Below are 16,651 nucleotides of genomic sequence, written 5' to 3'. Positions count from 1 at the left end.
TTCGTTTCATAGCAACACAGTGTCACTTAATATCAGTAGCTAATGTAAGGTTTAATTCTCAAAGTCAGTTTTCTCTCAATTCAAGTTCCTTTTCTTTATAAATTAAGTAATTCTGATCCAGGAAATAAGGAATATACTCTGTTCTTGTGGGTCTGTTAGTGTGGGTCTGTATATTTACTATATCAGCAAATTTCCAACCAAGAAAGATACATTTTCTTTGTGCAGCTATTCCATCCACTAACTTGCTTTTAGAGGTGATAGTATCACACCTTTTCTATCTCATTCTCTTTGTTCTTGCTTATAAGACCTTATACTTCTTCCACCTGTTGGTCAGCCCAACATAAACTATTTGGCACTAGTTGTGAGTGGCTGTTTTTAAAATCTGATGTACCATGCCCTGTGTTTGTACCATTATATCAGTATATGGGCAACTGTGAATTGTTATTTCATGTACAAGTTTTCAAGGTACTTTTATTTTTACCCTGGTGGTGCCAGCCAAGAACCTGCCTGCAAATGCAGGAAACAAAATGAGATGTGGGTTCAGTCCCTCACTTGGGAAGATCCCCTAGAGGAGGGCATGGCAACCCATTTCAGTGTACTTTCCTGGAGAATCATATGGACAGAGGAGCCTGGTTGGCTGCAGTCTATAGATTCACAAAGGTCAGATATGACTGAAGCAACTTAGCACTCATAATGTTTAATTATGATTATTATCATTGAATTATTCCGAGAATCTAATACTATAGTTTTTTTCCCAATGATCTATTCCTGTAATTCTATTTTTATTTTCTTTTTAATTAATTAATTAATTAATTAATTTTATTTTACAATATTGTATTGGTTTTGCCATACATTGACTTGAATCCTCCATGAGTGTACATGTGTTCCCCATCCTGAGACCCCCTCCCCCCACCTCCATCCCCTTCCCATTCTTCTGGGTCATTGCAGTGCACCAGCCCTGAGCACCCTGTATCATGCATCAAACCTGGACTGGCGATTCATTTCACATATGATATTTTACATGTTTCAATGCCATTCTCCCATATCATCCTGCCCTCGCCCTCTCCCACAGAGTCCAAAAGACTGTTCTATACATCAGTGTCTCTTTTGCTGTCTCGTGTACAGGATTATCGTTACCATCTTTCTAAATTCCATATATATGCGTTAGTATACTGTATTGGTGTTTTTCTTTCTGCCTTACTTCACTCTGTATAACAGGCTCCAGTTTCATCCACTTCATTAGAACTGATTCAAATGTATTCTTTTTAATGGCTGAGTAATACTCCATTGTGTATATGTACCACAGCTTTCTTATCCATTCATCTGCTGATGGACATCTAGGTTGCTTCCATGTCCTGGCTATTATAAACAATGCTGCGATGAACATTGGGGTACACGTGTCTCTTTCCCTTCTGGTTTCCTCAGTGTGTATGCCCAGCAGTGGGATTGCTGGATCATAAGGCAGTTCTATTTCCAGTTTTTTAAGGAATCTCTACACTGTTCTCCATAGGGGCTGTACTAGTTTGCATTCCCACCAACAGTGTAAGAGGGTTCCCTTTTTTCCACACCCTCACCATCATTAATTGCTTGTTGACTTTTGGATAGCAACCCTTCTGACAAGTCTGAAATGGTACCTCATAGTGGTTTTGATTTGCATTTCTCTGATAATGAGTGATGTTGAGCATCTTTTCATGTGTTTGTTAACCATTTGTGTGTCTTCTTTGGAGAAATGTCTGTTTAGTTATTTGGCACACTTTTTGATTGGGTCTTTTATTTTTCTGGAATTGAGCTGCAGGAGTTGCTTGTATATTTTTGAGATTAATTCTTTGTTCATTGGTTCATTTGCTATTATTTTCTCCCATTCTGAAGGCTGTCTTGTCACCTTGCTTATAGTTTCCTTTGTTGTGCAGAAGCTTTTAATTTTAACTAGGTCCGATTTGTTTCTTTTTGCTTTTATTTCCAATATTCTGGGAGGTGTGTCATAGAGGATCCTGCTGTGGTTTATGTCGGAGAGTGTTTTGCCTGTTTTCCTCTAGGAATTTAATAGTTTCTTGTCTTACATTTACATCTTTAATCCATTTTTAGTATATTTTTGTGTATGTCATTAGAAAGTGTTCTAGTTTCATTATTTTACAAGTGGTTGACCCATTTTCCCAGCACCACTTGTAAAGAGATTGTCTTTTCTCCATTGTATATTCTTGCTTCCTTGGTCAAAGATAAGGTATCAATAGGTGTGTAGATATATCTCTGGGCTTTCTGTTTTGTTCCATTGATCTATATTTCTGTCTTTGTGCCAGTACCATACTTTCTTGATGACTGTGGCTTTGTAGTAGAGCCTGAAGTCAGGCAGGTTGAGTCCTCCAGTTCCATTATTCATTCTCAAGATTGCTTTGGTTATTCAAGGTCTTTTGTATTTCCATACAAATTTTGAAATTATTTGTTCTAGTTCTCTGAAAAATAGCATTGGTAGCTTGATAGGGATTGCAATGAATCTATAGATTTCTTTGGGTAGTATACTCATTTTCACTATACTGATTCTTCTGATCCATGAACATGGTATACATCTCCATCTATTTGTGTCCTTTTTGATTTCTTTCATCAGTGTTTTATAGTTTTCTATATATAGGTATTTGGTTTCTTTAGGTAGATATATTCCTAAGAATTTTATTCTTTTCATTGCAATGGTGAATGGAATTGTTTCCTTAATTTCTCTTTCTGCTTTCTCATTGTTAGTGTATAGGAATGCAAGGGATTTCTGTGTGTTAATTTTATATCCTGCAACTTTGCTATATTCATTGATTAGCTCTAGTAATTTTCTGGTGGAGTCTTTAGGGTTTTCTATGTAGAGGATCATGTCATCTACAAACAGTGAGAGTTTTACTTCTTTTCCAATTTGGATTCCTTTTATTTCTTTTTCTGCTCTGATTGCTGTGGCCAAAACTTCAAAAACTATGTTTAATAGTAGTGGTGAGAGTGGGCACCCTTGTCTCGTTCTTGACTTTAGGGGAAATGCTTTCAATTTTTTTTTTAATTTTTATTTTATTTTTAAACGTTACAATATTGTATTTGTTTTGCCAAATATCGAAATGAATCCACCACAGGTATACATGTGTTCCCCATCCTGAACCCTCCTCCCTTTTTGAGAATCTAACCTCTACTCAAGATTTTTCATCTTTGGTTTTTGGTACTTGTTATCAACTTTGTACCTTTAAAAACCCAATCTTCAATACCCATTTTTACTTGGTAGCGAGATCAGTGGCCTGATTGCTGTATCCCCCTTTTGACTCTCCTTTTTCTCAACCAGGTTGCCTCTATCTCCCCTCTCCCCCTTTTCTTCTCTACCCAACCTGGTGAATCTCTTTGTGTGTTCTGGGCTGTGGAGAACACAGGGAACTGATTACTGGCTGGATCTGCCTCTCTCCTTTTGATTCCCCTCTTTTATCTTCCTGGCCACCTCCGTCTCCTTCCTTCCTCTTCGCTTCTCTGTGTAACGCCATGAACATCTCTGAGGGATCCAGACTGTGGAGAGCATGTAGGGAAGTGATTACTGGCTAGCATGCTCTCTCACCTTTTGATTCCCCCTCTCCTCCTCCTCGTCACCTCTATATTCCTCCTCCCTCTTCTCTTCTCCATGTAACTCTGTGTACCTCTCTGGGTGTCCCTCACTGTGGAGAAACTTTTCATCATTAACCTAGATGTTTCATAATTGATGCTGTATAGATGGAGAAGTCTTGAGGCTACTGTAAGTATAACACTGAAAACTAGAGGTAGGAGGCTTAAGTCCAAATCCTGAGAACACCAGAGAACTCCTGACTCCAGGGAACATTCATTGATAGAAGCTCATCAAATGCCTCCATACTACACTGAAACCAAGCACCACCCAAGGGCCAACTAGAAAAACATACCATGCAAATTCTCCAGCAACACAGGAACATAACCCTGAACCTCAATATACAGACTGACAAAAGTCACTTCAAACCCATTGACATCTCAAAACTTATTACTGGACATTTCATTGCACTCCAGAAAGAAGAAATTGAGATCCACCCACCAGAACACTGACACAAGCTTCCCTAACCAGAAAACCTTGACAAGCCACCCATCCACCCCATCCACAGCAAGGAACCTCCACAAAAAAGAAGAACCACCAACTGCTAGAATACAGAAAGGCCATCCCAAACATAGCAATATAAACAAGATGAATAGTCAGAGAAATACACAGCAGATAAAGGAACAGGACAAATGCCCACCAAACCAAAACAAAGAGGAAGAGATAGGAAATCTACCTGATAAAGAATTCCAAATAATGATAGTGAAAATGATCCAAAATCTTGAAAACAAATTGGATTTACAAATAAGTACCCTGGAGCCAAGGATCGAGAAGATGCAAGATAAGATTAACAAGGACCAAGAAGAAATAAAAAAAGAGTCAATATATAATGAATATATAATGAATAATGCAATAAATTATATCTATTTTTATTTTCTTCTGAAAGCATCTTTGTTATATATTTCAACTACCAAGTAATAAGATATAACCCAAAATTGAATCATTTTATTCACTAATAAAGACCACTGTATTCAATTTGTTGAAATATGTATATATATACATACATATATATATGTATGTATGTATGTATGTGTGTGTGTATATATATATATATATATATACACACACATATTAGATCAGATCAGTCGCTCTTTCATGTCCGACTCTTTGCAACCCCATTAATCACAGCACGTCAGGCCTCCCTGTACATCACCAACTCCCGGAGTACACTCAGACTCATGTCCTTCGAGTCAGTGATGCCATCCAGCCATCTCATCCTCTGTCATCCCCTTCTCCTCCTGCCTCCAATCCCTCCCAGCATCAGAGTCTTTTCCAATGAGTCAGCTCTTCACATGAGGTGGCCAAAGTACTGGAGTTTCAGCTTCAGCATCATTCCTTCCAAAGAAATCCCAGGGCTGATCTCCTTCAGAATGGACTGGTTGGATCTCCTTGCACTCCAAGGGACTCTCAAGAGTCCAACACCACAGTTCAAAAGCATCAATTCTTTGGTGCTCAGCCTTCTTCACAGTCCAACTCTCACATCCGTACATGACCACAGGAAAAACCATAGACTTGACTAGACGAACCTTTGTTGGCAAGTAATGTCTCTGCTTTTGAATATGCTATCTAGGTTGGTCATAACTTTCCTTCCAAGGAGTAAGCGTCTTTTAATTTCATGGCTGCAGTCACCATCTGTAGTGATTTTGGATCCTAGAAAAATAAAGTCTGACACTGTTTCCACTGTTTCTCCATCTATTTCCCATGAAGTGGTGGGACCGGATGCCATGATCTTCGTTTTCTGAATGTTGAGCTTTAAGCCAACTTTTTCACTCTGCACTTTCACTTTCATCCAGAGGCTTTTGAGTTCCTCTTCACTTTCTGCCATAAGGGTGGTGTCATCTGCATATCTGAGGTTATTGATATTTCTCCCGGCAATCTTGATTCCAGCTTGTGTTTCTTCCAGTCTAGTGTTTCTCATGATGTACTCTGCATATAAGTTAAATAAGCAGGGTGACAATATACAGCCTTGACGAACTCCTTTTCCTATTTGGATCCCGTCTGTTGTTCCATGTCCAGTTCTAACTGATGCTTCCTGACCTGCATACAAATTTCTCAAGAGGCAGATCAGGTGGTCTGGTATTCCCATCTCTTTCAGAATTTTCCACAGTTTATTGTGATCCACACAGTCAAAGTATTTTGCATAGTCAATAAAGCAGAAATAGATGTTTTTCTGGAACTCTCTTGCTTTTTCCATGATCCAGCGGATGTTGGCAATTTGATCTCTGGTTCCTCTGCCTTTTCTAAAACCAGCTTGAACATCAGGAAGTTCACAGTTCACATATTGCTGAAGCCTGGCTTGGAGAATTTTGAGCATTACTTTACTAGGGTGTGAGATAAGTGCCATTGTGTGGTAGTTTGAGCATTCTTTGGCATTGCCTTTCTTTGGGATTGGAATGAAAACTGATCTTTTCCAGTCCTGTGTCCACTGCTGAGTTTTCCAAATTTTCTGGCATATTGAGTGCAGCACTTTCACAGCATCATCTTTCAGGATTTGGAATAGCTCAACTGGAATTCCATCACCTCCATTAGCTTTGTTCATAGTGATGCTTTCTAAGGCCTACTTGACTTCACATTCCAGATGTCTGGCTCTAGGTGAGTGATCACACCATCGTGATTATCTGGGTCGTGAAGATCTTTTTTCTACAGTTCTTCTGTGTATTCTTGCCATCTCTTCTTACATGTATGCAAATATTGTTAAGGAAAGTCTCTAGAGTTTGGAGAGACAAACATTTGCTTGGAATTTCAAGTCTACATGGTGCTAACAATGCCCTACTAGACTAGCAAGATTCTTTAAGCTTTTAATATTTCATATCAGATTTATTATGGTTAATGTATTTTGTCAGCTTTACTTCTATAAGAGGTAATGACTATGCAGAAGAACATTTATTAATAGAAATACTTTCAACACAAAGAACGCTTAAAACCTTCTATCATGTGGTTTAAGACACAAATACAATTCTTATATTAAGACAGTTTTATTCAATTAACCTCATTCTGTGTAATCAATTAAATTATAAACATTCAGTGTCAAGAACTATGTCTTGAATGTACTTTTCTACAACTTCAAGTTTTTAGATTTGTTGCAATAATGAATATAAAACAAACACCATTCTCTTTTCAGCAATTTGCTGAATATACAGAATTTATACTATGGGACTTCCCATACTTTCCTTCCAATGGTTAAGATTTTGCCTTCCAATGCAGGGGGTGTGGGTTCAATCTCTGATTGAGTAGCTAAGATCTCACATGCCTCCTGGCAAAAATCCAAAACATAAAACAAAAGCAATATTGCAACAAATTCAATAAATATTTTAAAAATGATTCTCATGAATAATAATTTTTAATTTTTTTAACAAATAATTTATCCTAGATCTTGTAGGTCTTGCTTTCCTTTGGACATACACCTATCTAGACTTGTATGAGCCACATGGGAAACTTAAATTACTTTAAAAGCAATATATATATTTTTAACTTTTATCACTCTTTTCTTGATTCTTCCCTTCATCAGAAACCCCATCTACCATATCCTGTGGAAACATGACTTTAAATCAGGGTGTCAAAGGTGTTTGAAATAATTTGAATAGATTACCTCAATACCAGACCACCTGACCTGCCTCTTGAGAAATCTGTATGCAGGTCAGGAAGCATCAGTTAGAACTGGACATGGAACAACAGACGGGTTCCAAATAGGAAAAGGATTATGTCAAGGCTGTATATTGTCACCCTGCTTATTTAACTTCTATGCAGAGTACATCATGAGAAACACTAGACTGGAAGAAACACAAGCTGGAATCAAGATTGCCTGGAGAAATATCAATAACCTCAGATATGCAGATGACACCACCCTTATGGCAGAAAGTGAAGAGGAACTCAAAAGCCTCTGGATGAAAGTGAAAGTGCAGAGTGAAAAAGTTGGCTTAAAGCTCAACATTCAGAAAATGAAGATCATGGCATCCGGTCCCATCACTTCATGGGAAATAGATGGAGAAACAGTGGAAACAGTGTCAGACTTTATTTTTTTGGGCTCCAAAATCACTACAGATGGTGACAGCAGCCATTAAATTAAAAGATGCTTACTCCTTGGAAGGAAAGTTATGACCAACCTAGATAGCATATTCAAAAGCAGAGACATTACTTTGCCAACAAAGGTCTGTCTAGTCAAGGCTATGATTTTCCCAGTAGTCATGTATGGATGTGAGAGTTGGACTGTGAAGAAAGCTGAGCACCAAAGAATTGATGCTTTTGAACTGTGGTGTTGGACTCTTGAGAGTCCCTTGGAGTGCAAGGAGATCCAACCAGTCCATTCTGAAGGAGATCAGCCCTGGGATTTCTTTGGAAGGAATGATGCTAAAGCTGAAACTCCAGTACTTTGGCCACCTCATGAGAAGAGCTGACTCATTGGAAAAGACTGATGCTGGGAGGGATTGGGGGCAGGAAGAGAAGGGGATGAACGACTTGATGAACATGAGTTTGAGTGAACTCCGGGAGTTGGTGATGGACAGGGAGGCCTGGCATGCTGCGATTCATGGGGTTGCAAAGAGTCGGACACGACTGAGCGACTGAACTGAACTGAACTGAAAAACCAAAATCTTTAAGTACTCTTCTATATAATGAGGGTGAGTTGAGCAAGAACATGCAAAAAAAATCTCAGATGTTCTAATTTTCTCCTAATAATGACATCATTTTCAGGCAGAGCTAGTGATAAAAGCAAAACCTGCAATTCTAAGCCCATATTTCTGGTTGTTTTCAAATTATCTGCATTGAATTCTCTGTTGCAAAATCATCATGTATGACTTTCTGAGAGCCTTTCTAAGTGTGATGGAGAAACCAGGATGTCTTTTTCCAGAGTTTTTTCCCCTTATGTTGCTTATTTCGGTTTGTCTGTGAGAGGTACTGGTACAAAAGTCAGAAATTGGAAGAGAAGCAGTGGCTATTATTCTCCAGAAGTATCTGTGGCCAGACAGGTGAGCAGAGGAAAGATCCATGTCAATTCTTAGTAAGGGAGAACGACAAACTTTACTGCTAAGGCTGTTAATAAGTAATTTCTCAGAATTTACTGAAAGCTACTGCCTTTTCCCACAAGATTTCCTGAACCACTCTACACGGCTGCAATCTGAGATCTTTCATATTAGTTTTCTCAATATGACTCTAGCCAACATAAGCACACTGGTTTTCCTAACTTTTCAAAACTCAGGTTGAGTCTTGGAACCTGTTGCATTAAAATAAACTAGTAAACTAATTTGGAATTGAGATGGACTTGTAAATGAACAACCAAATGATCAATGGTGTTGTATCATTCTCTTTCTCTTTAGGGACACTTTCTGTTGCTTCCACTGCTTTGGAGAATAGGAAGTGATCAGTAGAGTGACCAAGATGCAGAGGAGCAGCCCCTTTCAATCAAATTCCTTCTGGTAGACAATAATTTCAAAGGACATTATGAGACAATAGATTTTTTTCAGTGAATGGCATTTTAAAATGTGGTATGTGCTGATTTTTCAACTGGTTGTTATAAGTGATTCAGTAGTGATGAAGGTTCCTCAGAGTGACAATACCAAGGCCTAAGAATAGGAGACAGTATACAAGCTGTGGAAAAAAAAAAAAAAAAAAAAAACCTAGAGATTCTGCTAAATTATATCAGAAAAAGGAATGAACTAAGGATTCAGGCATCAGCTTGGGTAAACCTCAAAACCTGTATGATGAGTAAGTGAAGCTTACAGTACATACTTTTTTTTAAAAAAATAAGAAGTTACAAAAAGCTATAACTCATTTATAGTGATTGAAATGATGTTAATGGTGGAATGGGGTGGGGTGATGGCTGTGAAGCAGCAAAGGGAATTCCTAGCAAGATGTAAATGATCTCTATTTTTATTGTTGCATGGGTCTCAATATTTGTTCAAATCCACTGATTTTATATATACACTATCATGTATAAAATAGCTAGCAGGAAGCTGCTGTATAACACAGGGAGCTCATTCAGTGCTCTGTGATGACCAAGAGGAGTAGGATTGCGTGGCTCAGGAGGGAGGGCTTATAGGTATATGTAAGCTCTTTTGTATAACAGAAGCTCACACAATACTGTAAAGCAATTAGATGCCAATTAAAAAATCTAAAATGATAGTGTGTGCTTGTATGTATGGTGTACTTAATAAATTTGATTAAATTGATATAGCAGCATGGATTAGGATATTTATAATTTACAAATGTTTTTAAAATATGTAGAAAGATCCCAAAACCCAGATATAAATCAGTTACCTTGAATTTGTTTCACAGCTTACTATCATAGTAGGAGTAAGAGTATATTGTTAAATTGAATATAAGCAATTTTAACCAAAGCATGGAGCTTAATTACTTTTATACAAAATAATGATAATTTATACAAATATTGATACCATATTTTAAAATATTTTAGCTCTCTAGGTGAAACTTATTTAGTAGAATCTCACTTCTGCTGGGGTCCAGCCCTGGTGGATCCAGGGAAACTCGAAGGAGAGATGGCATCGGCTTCGATCAGGAAACAACTGATAGATTAAATATTGACTAGAGGCTTATAGAGTGGTTAAGTGAGGATAGCTCAGCAGGGAAATTCAGTGGAGAAAAGGGGCTGAATAACTTGGTTTATGTGGAAAACCAATAAAACTTCAAGACAAGAAGTTTGCACCACCCATGTAGGCCACAGGCATCTTCCCATTCTCCCGAGGGAAAGGAGACACTAAGGCCTCCTCGGTCAGATCTTAGAAGCCCAGGCAAAATTAGTAGGCTTGGCGGGCCTCCACTCTCCAGATGGGAATTCAGCCAGAAGGTGAAAGACAGAATTACATGAGGAGACCAGTCTTTCGAGGAACTTATCCCATTTTTTATTTTCCAGGGTCTGTTTTTATACACTGAGATGTTATACAAAAGTCACGTGGGGTCAGCAGTCCTGACTTTTATTAAAGTCAGGTGCTTCATACAAATGTATACAGAGGTCTTAGGGGTGTTACATCATCTTCTGACCAGGGGGCCTGCTGACAATTTATGACCCTCTCCTTGTGACAGCAGTCAGTCAACCAGAACACTTATTTTTCCAGGGGTGATTATTTTCAAAACAGATGCCACCTTCCAAACGTACCAAATAAAGTTACATTCCTATACGGTGAGGGTGTAGTGGGTTTTAATTAAGGAAAGAATTTGCTTAGCCTAAGGTCTAACGTGATTAATATCAAAGGTTAATACTTATTTCTTCTATGTATTCATTAATGTGTATAAGGGCAGGGGATGTGGAGACTTAGCAACAAACTTTGGCTCAACAAATGAAAAACCCTTCACCAATACAATTTCTAATCAGCCCACTGTACTACAGTAATAATTTCCTAACTTCTCAAAAGAATCTGTTTTTAGAAAGTTTAGAGCATCTCGTGCCTCTCACACTTGGGAGGCTATGAATAATCACGTGGGCGGACAAGCCTGTCAGGCAGGCTAGAGAACCTTCAGAGGAGTTTGTAGGTTGAAAGACTCTTGTCACGCCCAGGAATTTTTATTAACTGGAGCTCTAAGTTAACTCTTTTTCAGAGAGAGGTGGTGGGGGACAGCCCCCCATAAAGTCAGAGGTGTAGGTGAGAGCACAAAGCAGTAAAGTACGCAGACTCTGGTTTTGGGGGTAGATTATCGAGCATTTCCAGGGGGACTCCTGAGGCTCGATCCCGGCTTTGCGTACGCTGAGCCTCCTTCCTCATGACATTTGCCACGGGCAGAGTTCCTCACGCTGGCTCCCAGCACAGTTCCTTTACACATTTTATGCCTCTGGTTACAGCTCTTTTGAAATACTTATTTCCTTATTCATTTTTCAAGGTTGAAATCAATAAACATTTTTCCTAGAAGGGCATTTTGATCTTTAAAATTAATCGGATTTCTACCTGATTTCCATCACAACGTCAATTGTGTAAGGTAATAATGATCAGCGGAGAAGGCAATGGCACCCCACTCCAGTACTCTTGCCTGGAAAATCCCATGGATGGAGGAGCCTGGTAGGCTGCAGTCCAAGGGGTCGCTAGGAGTCAGGACACGACTGAGCGACTTCACTTTCACTTTTCACTTTCATGCATTGGAGAAGGAAATGGCAACCCACTCCAGTGTTCTTGCCTGGAGAATCCCAGGGACGGGGGAGCCTGGTGGGCTGCCATCTATGGGGTCGCACAGAGTCGGACATGACTGAAGCAACTTAGCAGCAGCAGCAGCAGCAATAATGATCAAGGTTTGAGTTTGTCTCACATTTTTAGCAGAACAAAATATTAAGAGAAGATGCAGTTCGATGCATGATACTGGTTGCTTGGGGCTGGTGCACTGGGACAACCCAGAGGGATGGTACGGGGAGGGAGAAGGGAGGGGAGTTCGGGATGGGGAACACGTGTGTACCTGTGGGGGATTCATGTTGATGTCTGGCAAAACCAATACAGTATTTTAAAGTAATTAACCTCCAATTAAAATAAATTTATATTTTAAAAAAGAAAAGAAAAATATACCATAAAAAAAGAGCAGATTCAGTGCTTATCAATTAGCACAGATGTTGAAGTAGTTAAGACAAAACCAACACAATATTGTAAAGTAAAAATAAAAAATAAAACACTTGTTCAAATAAAAAATAAGAATATACAGTAAAGTTCATTTTTAGAAAGCAGTCAGCACATGATAACATCATTGATGAGAAGAGATATTTCTAGTCAGAGGTAGAATTTAATATTCTGCATGAAAGAAAGCAGTTTACTATTAAAAAATAAAATTATCTACTCAGAAAGAACAGAAAAAATTGCAGAGATTCATAAGGTTGAGTAAACCCAATGTGAAATGAATCAATGAGCAGAGAAATGTCATAGCTATGAACTGTTGAATTGAAAACTGTTTTCAATTCCTTCACTCATATTTCAACAACATCTTACTGATATCTACATTTTTGCTCATTGTTTTGAAAATAACAAAACCTTTGAAGCACATCTTTGAGAGCTTCTTTCACCTGCTGGTTCCTTAAGGTGTAAATGAAGGGGTTTAGTAAAGGACCAACAGAGGTGCTGAGCACAGCTACAACTTTAGTTAAAGTCACCCTTTTCTTAGCTGATGATTTCATATATGTAAAAATACAACTCCCATAAGTGATAGATCCAGCAACCACGTGTGAGTAACAGGTGGAAAAGGCTTCTGTTGGTAGTTGAACAGAAGGGAATTTTAGAATGATTTTTAAGATGTATGTGTAGGAGAGGACCACCAACAACAGAGTGACTACAAGTGTCACCACAGCTAAGACAAAAGCCATCAATTCTGGGATATGTGTTCTGTGTAAGAGAGCTGAAGGATAGGGGAAGTGTCACAGAGGAACTGGTCAATTATTTTGGAAGCATAGAAATCCAGCTTAAGTCCTAAGACCAAAGGAGGAAATATAATTAGGAAGCCAGTTATCCAAGAGCTGAGCACAAACTGATGGCACACTTTTCTATTCATAATGATTGGGTAATGCAATGGCTTACAGATGGCAGCATAGCAGTCATAGGATATGGCAGCCAAAAGATAAAATTCTGTAGCTCCTAATAGAAGAAAAAATAACAATTGTGTTACACAGCCACTGTAAGAAATTGTTTTGTCTCCAGTCAAAAGGCTGATCAAGAATTTTGGAATGCAGGCAGTTGTGAATGAAATCTCCAAGAAAGAGAAATTTCGAAGGAAGAAATACATTGGGGTCCTGAGACAGAGATCCAGAAAGGTGAGGAGGATAATGATTAAATTCCCCCTTACACTCAGGATGTAGTTGAAAAATAGAAACAGGAAAATCACAATTTGCAATTGTGGGTCATCTGTCAATCCTAGGAGTATGAAGTCTATTTCCACTGAATGGTTCTTCATTTCCCCCCTCTTATCAAAGCTAAAGGAAACAAAAGGTAGGGTACAAGTTAGAAAAGAGTTTTCTTCATTCTCAGCCATAGAATGTTCCATATTGAGAAACATACCTATGTGCAAATATTTTCTCAAGTCTACTTTGATTCCATCAAAATGAATATGTCGGTCAATGTCAATCATTTATATAAATATGAGATTTTCTCCTTGACAGACGTCCTACTGACCATTAATAGAAGACTAAATTATTTGAAATTTTGCTCTGCAATTCAGTGTCAATCATTGAGCCACCTTTGAAAGACCTTATCTTAACAGATTATTTATATATTCATATTTTCTGTTTTCTGAATCTAGAAAATATCTCATCATATTTATAACTTTTATCCATTTCTATTTCTTTCTTATGTATTTTGTTATTATCTTCTTTCAGTTATTTTCTTAACAGTCTTCCCTGTCGGGTCACAGGTAAAGAATCCACCTGCCAATACAGGAGACTCAAGAGACACTGGTTTGATCCCTGGGTGGGGAAGATCCCCTGGAGGACGAAATGGCAACTCACTCCAGTATTCTTGCTAGGAAAATCTCATGGACAGAGGACCCTGGTGGGTTACAGCCCATGGGGTTGCAGAGACTCAGACATGACTGAGCACAGAGAGTGCATTTTCTTTAACTCCATTTGCTTGTCTCTCCATATACTTTATTAACAGGGCTTCCTTGGTGACTCAGCCCATAAAGAATCTGCCTGCAACAGAGGAGACCTGGGTTCCATCCCTGGGTCAGGAAGATCCCCAGGAGAAGGGAATGGAGACTCACTCCAGTATTCTTGCCTGGGAAATTCCATAGACAGAGGAGCATGGCCGACTATACTCCAGGGGATAGCAAACAGTTGGACACGAGTGAGTGACTAACACTCTAAATTCCACATGAGAAAATTCTGTCATTAACAATCTCTTAAATCTATATGACTAAGGAAAAAACACAGAAAAACTAAAATCAGTATTTCTATATTTTAATCTTGCTTTTATTTTATTCAGTTTATAATAAACTTATATTACTTTCCTTAATAGTCTGTAGGTACATTAATAAGCTTTATATATTCATTTGTATATAAAAAGATTTTTAAGTACAATTTTTCTCACTGACTGGTGCTACAGCAGTATTTCATGTGTGTGTGTGCGTATGTGTGTGTGTGTGTGAGTCGCTCAGTTGTGTCTGATTCTTTGTGACCCCATGGACTGTAGCCTGCCAGGATCCACTGTCCATGGAATTCTCCAGGAGAGAATATTGGAGTGGGTTGTTATTTTCTTCTCCAGGGGATCTTCACAAGGTAGGGATGGAACCTGGGCTCCTGCATTGTAGGCAGATTCTTTACCATGTGAGCCACCAGTGAAGCACATAGCAATGTTTCATAGTCACTAATTAAAATGTCTTTTTCTAACTATATTATTTATACTAGAGACGTTTTTCTTGACTAGTTTTCATAACTGGCAGGCATTATTCAAAAAACTTCCTTTTTCTTTTTTCCTATATTAAAATAAAAGCTATCATTAGGTTCAGTTCAGTCACTCAGTCGTGTCAGACTCTTTAAGACCCCACGGACTGCAGCAGACCAGGCCTCCCTGTCCAGCACCAACTCCTGGAGTTTACTCAAACTCATGTGCATTGAGTCAGTAATGCCCTCCAATCACTTCATCCTCTGTCGTCCCCTTCTCCTCCCGCCTGCAATCTTTCCCAGCATTAGGGTCTTTTCAAATGAGTCAGTTCTTCGCATCAGATGGCCAAAGTATTGGAGTTTCAGCTTCAGCATCAGTCCTTCCAATGATTATTCAGGACTGATTTCCTTTAGGATGGACTGGTTAGATCTCCTTGCAGTCCAAGGGACTCTCAAGAGTCTTCTCCAACACCACAGTTCAAAAGCATCAATCCTTCAGTGCTCAGCTTTCTTTATAGTCCAACTCTCACATCCTTATATGACTACTGGAAAAACCATAGCCTTGACTAGATGGACTTTTGCTGAAAAAGTAATGTCTCTGCTTTTTAATATGCTGTCTAGTTTGGTCATAACTTTTCTTTCAAGCTGCTTCTGCTGCTAAGTCACTTCAGTCATGTCCAACTCTGTGCGACCCCATAGATGGCAGCCCACCAGGCTCCCCTGTCCCTGGGATTCTCCGGGAAAGAATACTGGAGTGGGTTGGCATTTCTTTCTCCAGTGCATGGAAGTGAAAAGTGAAAGTGAAGTCGTTCAGTCGTGTCCGACTGTTAGTGACCCCATGGACTGCAGCCTACCAGGCTCCTCCGTCCATGGGATTTTCCAGGCAAGAGTACTGGAGTGGGGTGCCATTGCCTTCTCTGGAGGTAGGGCAGGGTGATATGAATTGGGAGAGGATTGACATATATACACTACCATATATCAAACAGAGAGCTAGTGGGAAGCTATTGTATAGCACAACTTGGTACCCTGTGATGACCTAGAGAGGTGGGATGGGGACAGTGGGAGGGTGGCTTAAGGAACAGAGGATATATGTATACATGTAGTTGATTCACTTCTTTGTACAGCAGAAATTAACACAAAATTGTAAAGCAATTATACTTCAATACAAATAAAATAAGCCCCCAATATAAGTCATTTTTCATCTGTAATTGAAATATTTGTAATGTTAAAAGTTTCTTTATAGATCCCGACAACTAGTTTCTATGGAAAATGCTTTAAACAATGATTTTTAAACTAAACATACTCTAATTTGAGCAATAACAATAATGGTTAATCTCTGCTACAATTAGTTTTAATTTCATTGGATAGTGTATGCACAAATAAACTGATAGTGTTACCAAAAAATACTCTTACAAAAAAAAAAAAAAAAGCACCTACTTATGAAGAATCTCAAGAAATTCCTGCTGTCTCTTATTTTCTGAAGCCAAAATTCAACATTTAAGCTTTGTCAAAGTGGAAAATTCTGGGTCAGAACTTAGGCGTTTAGCTCAGAGCACTGAAATCTTATTCCCTAAGAAGCACAATGAATCCACCATTTCTCAAAAAATAAGTGAAACAAGGTTTGAATAATCTCATACCTTATTTTGGTTAAGATTTCCTGCCTTAACTGTGGACAATCATAGATTACATCTTATGTGTAGTGTTAATCATCATCCAGAGCCCTCAACATTTGCATACAGTTTTGAGTATGC

At 38.6% G+C, this 16,651-nt stretch overlaps 1 pseudogene; it reads right to left on the bottom strand.

Moving 5' to 3' along the window:
- Positions 1-12,518: 12,518 nt before the first annotated feature.
- LOC102400289 lies at positions 12,519-13,477 on the bottom strand (annotated as a pseudogene).
- Between the last annotated feature and the right edge of the window lie 3,174 nt (positions 13,478-16,651).

The sequence above is a fragment of the Bubalus bubalis genome, chromosome 4 (assembly GCF_019923935.1).
Source record: "Bubalus bubalis isolate 160015118507 breed Murrah chromosome 4, NDDB_SH_1, whole genome shotgun sequence".
Lineage (NCBI taxonomy): Eukaryota > Metazoa > Chordata > Mammalia > Artiodactyla > Bovidae > Bubalus > Bubalus bubalis.
This window is presented reverse-complemented; position numbering and strand designations above follow the sequence as displayed.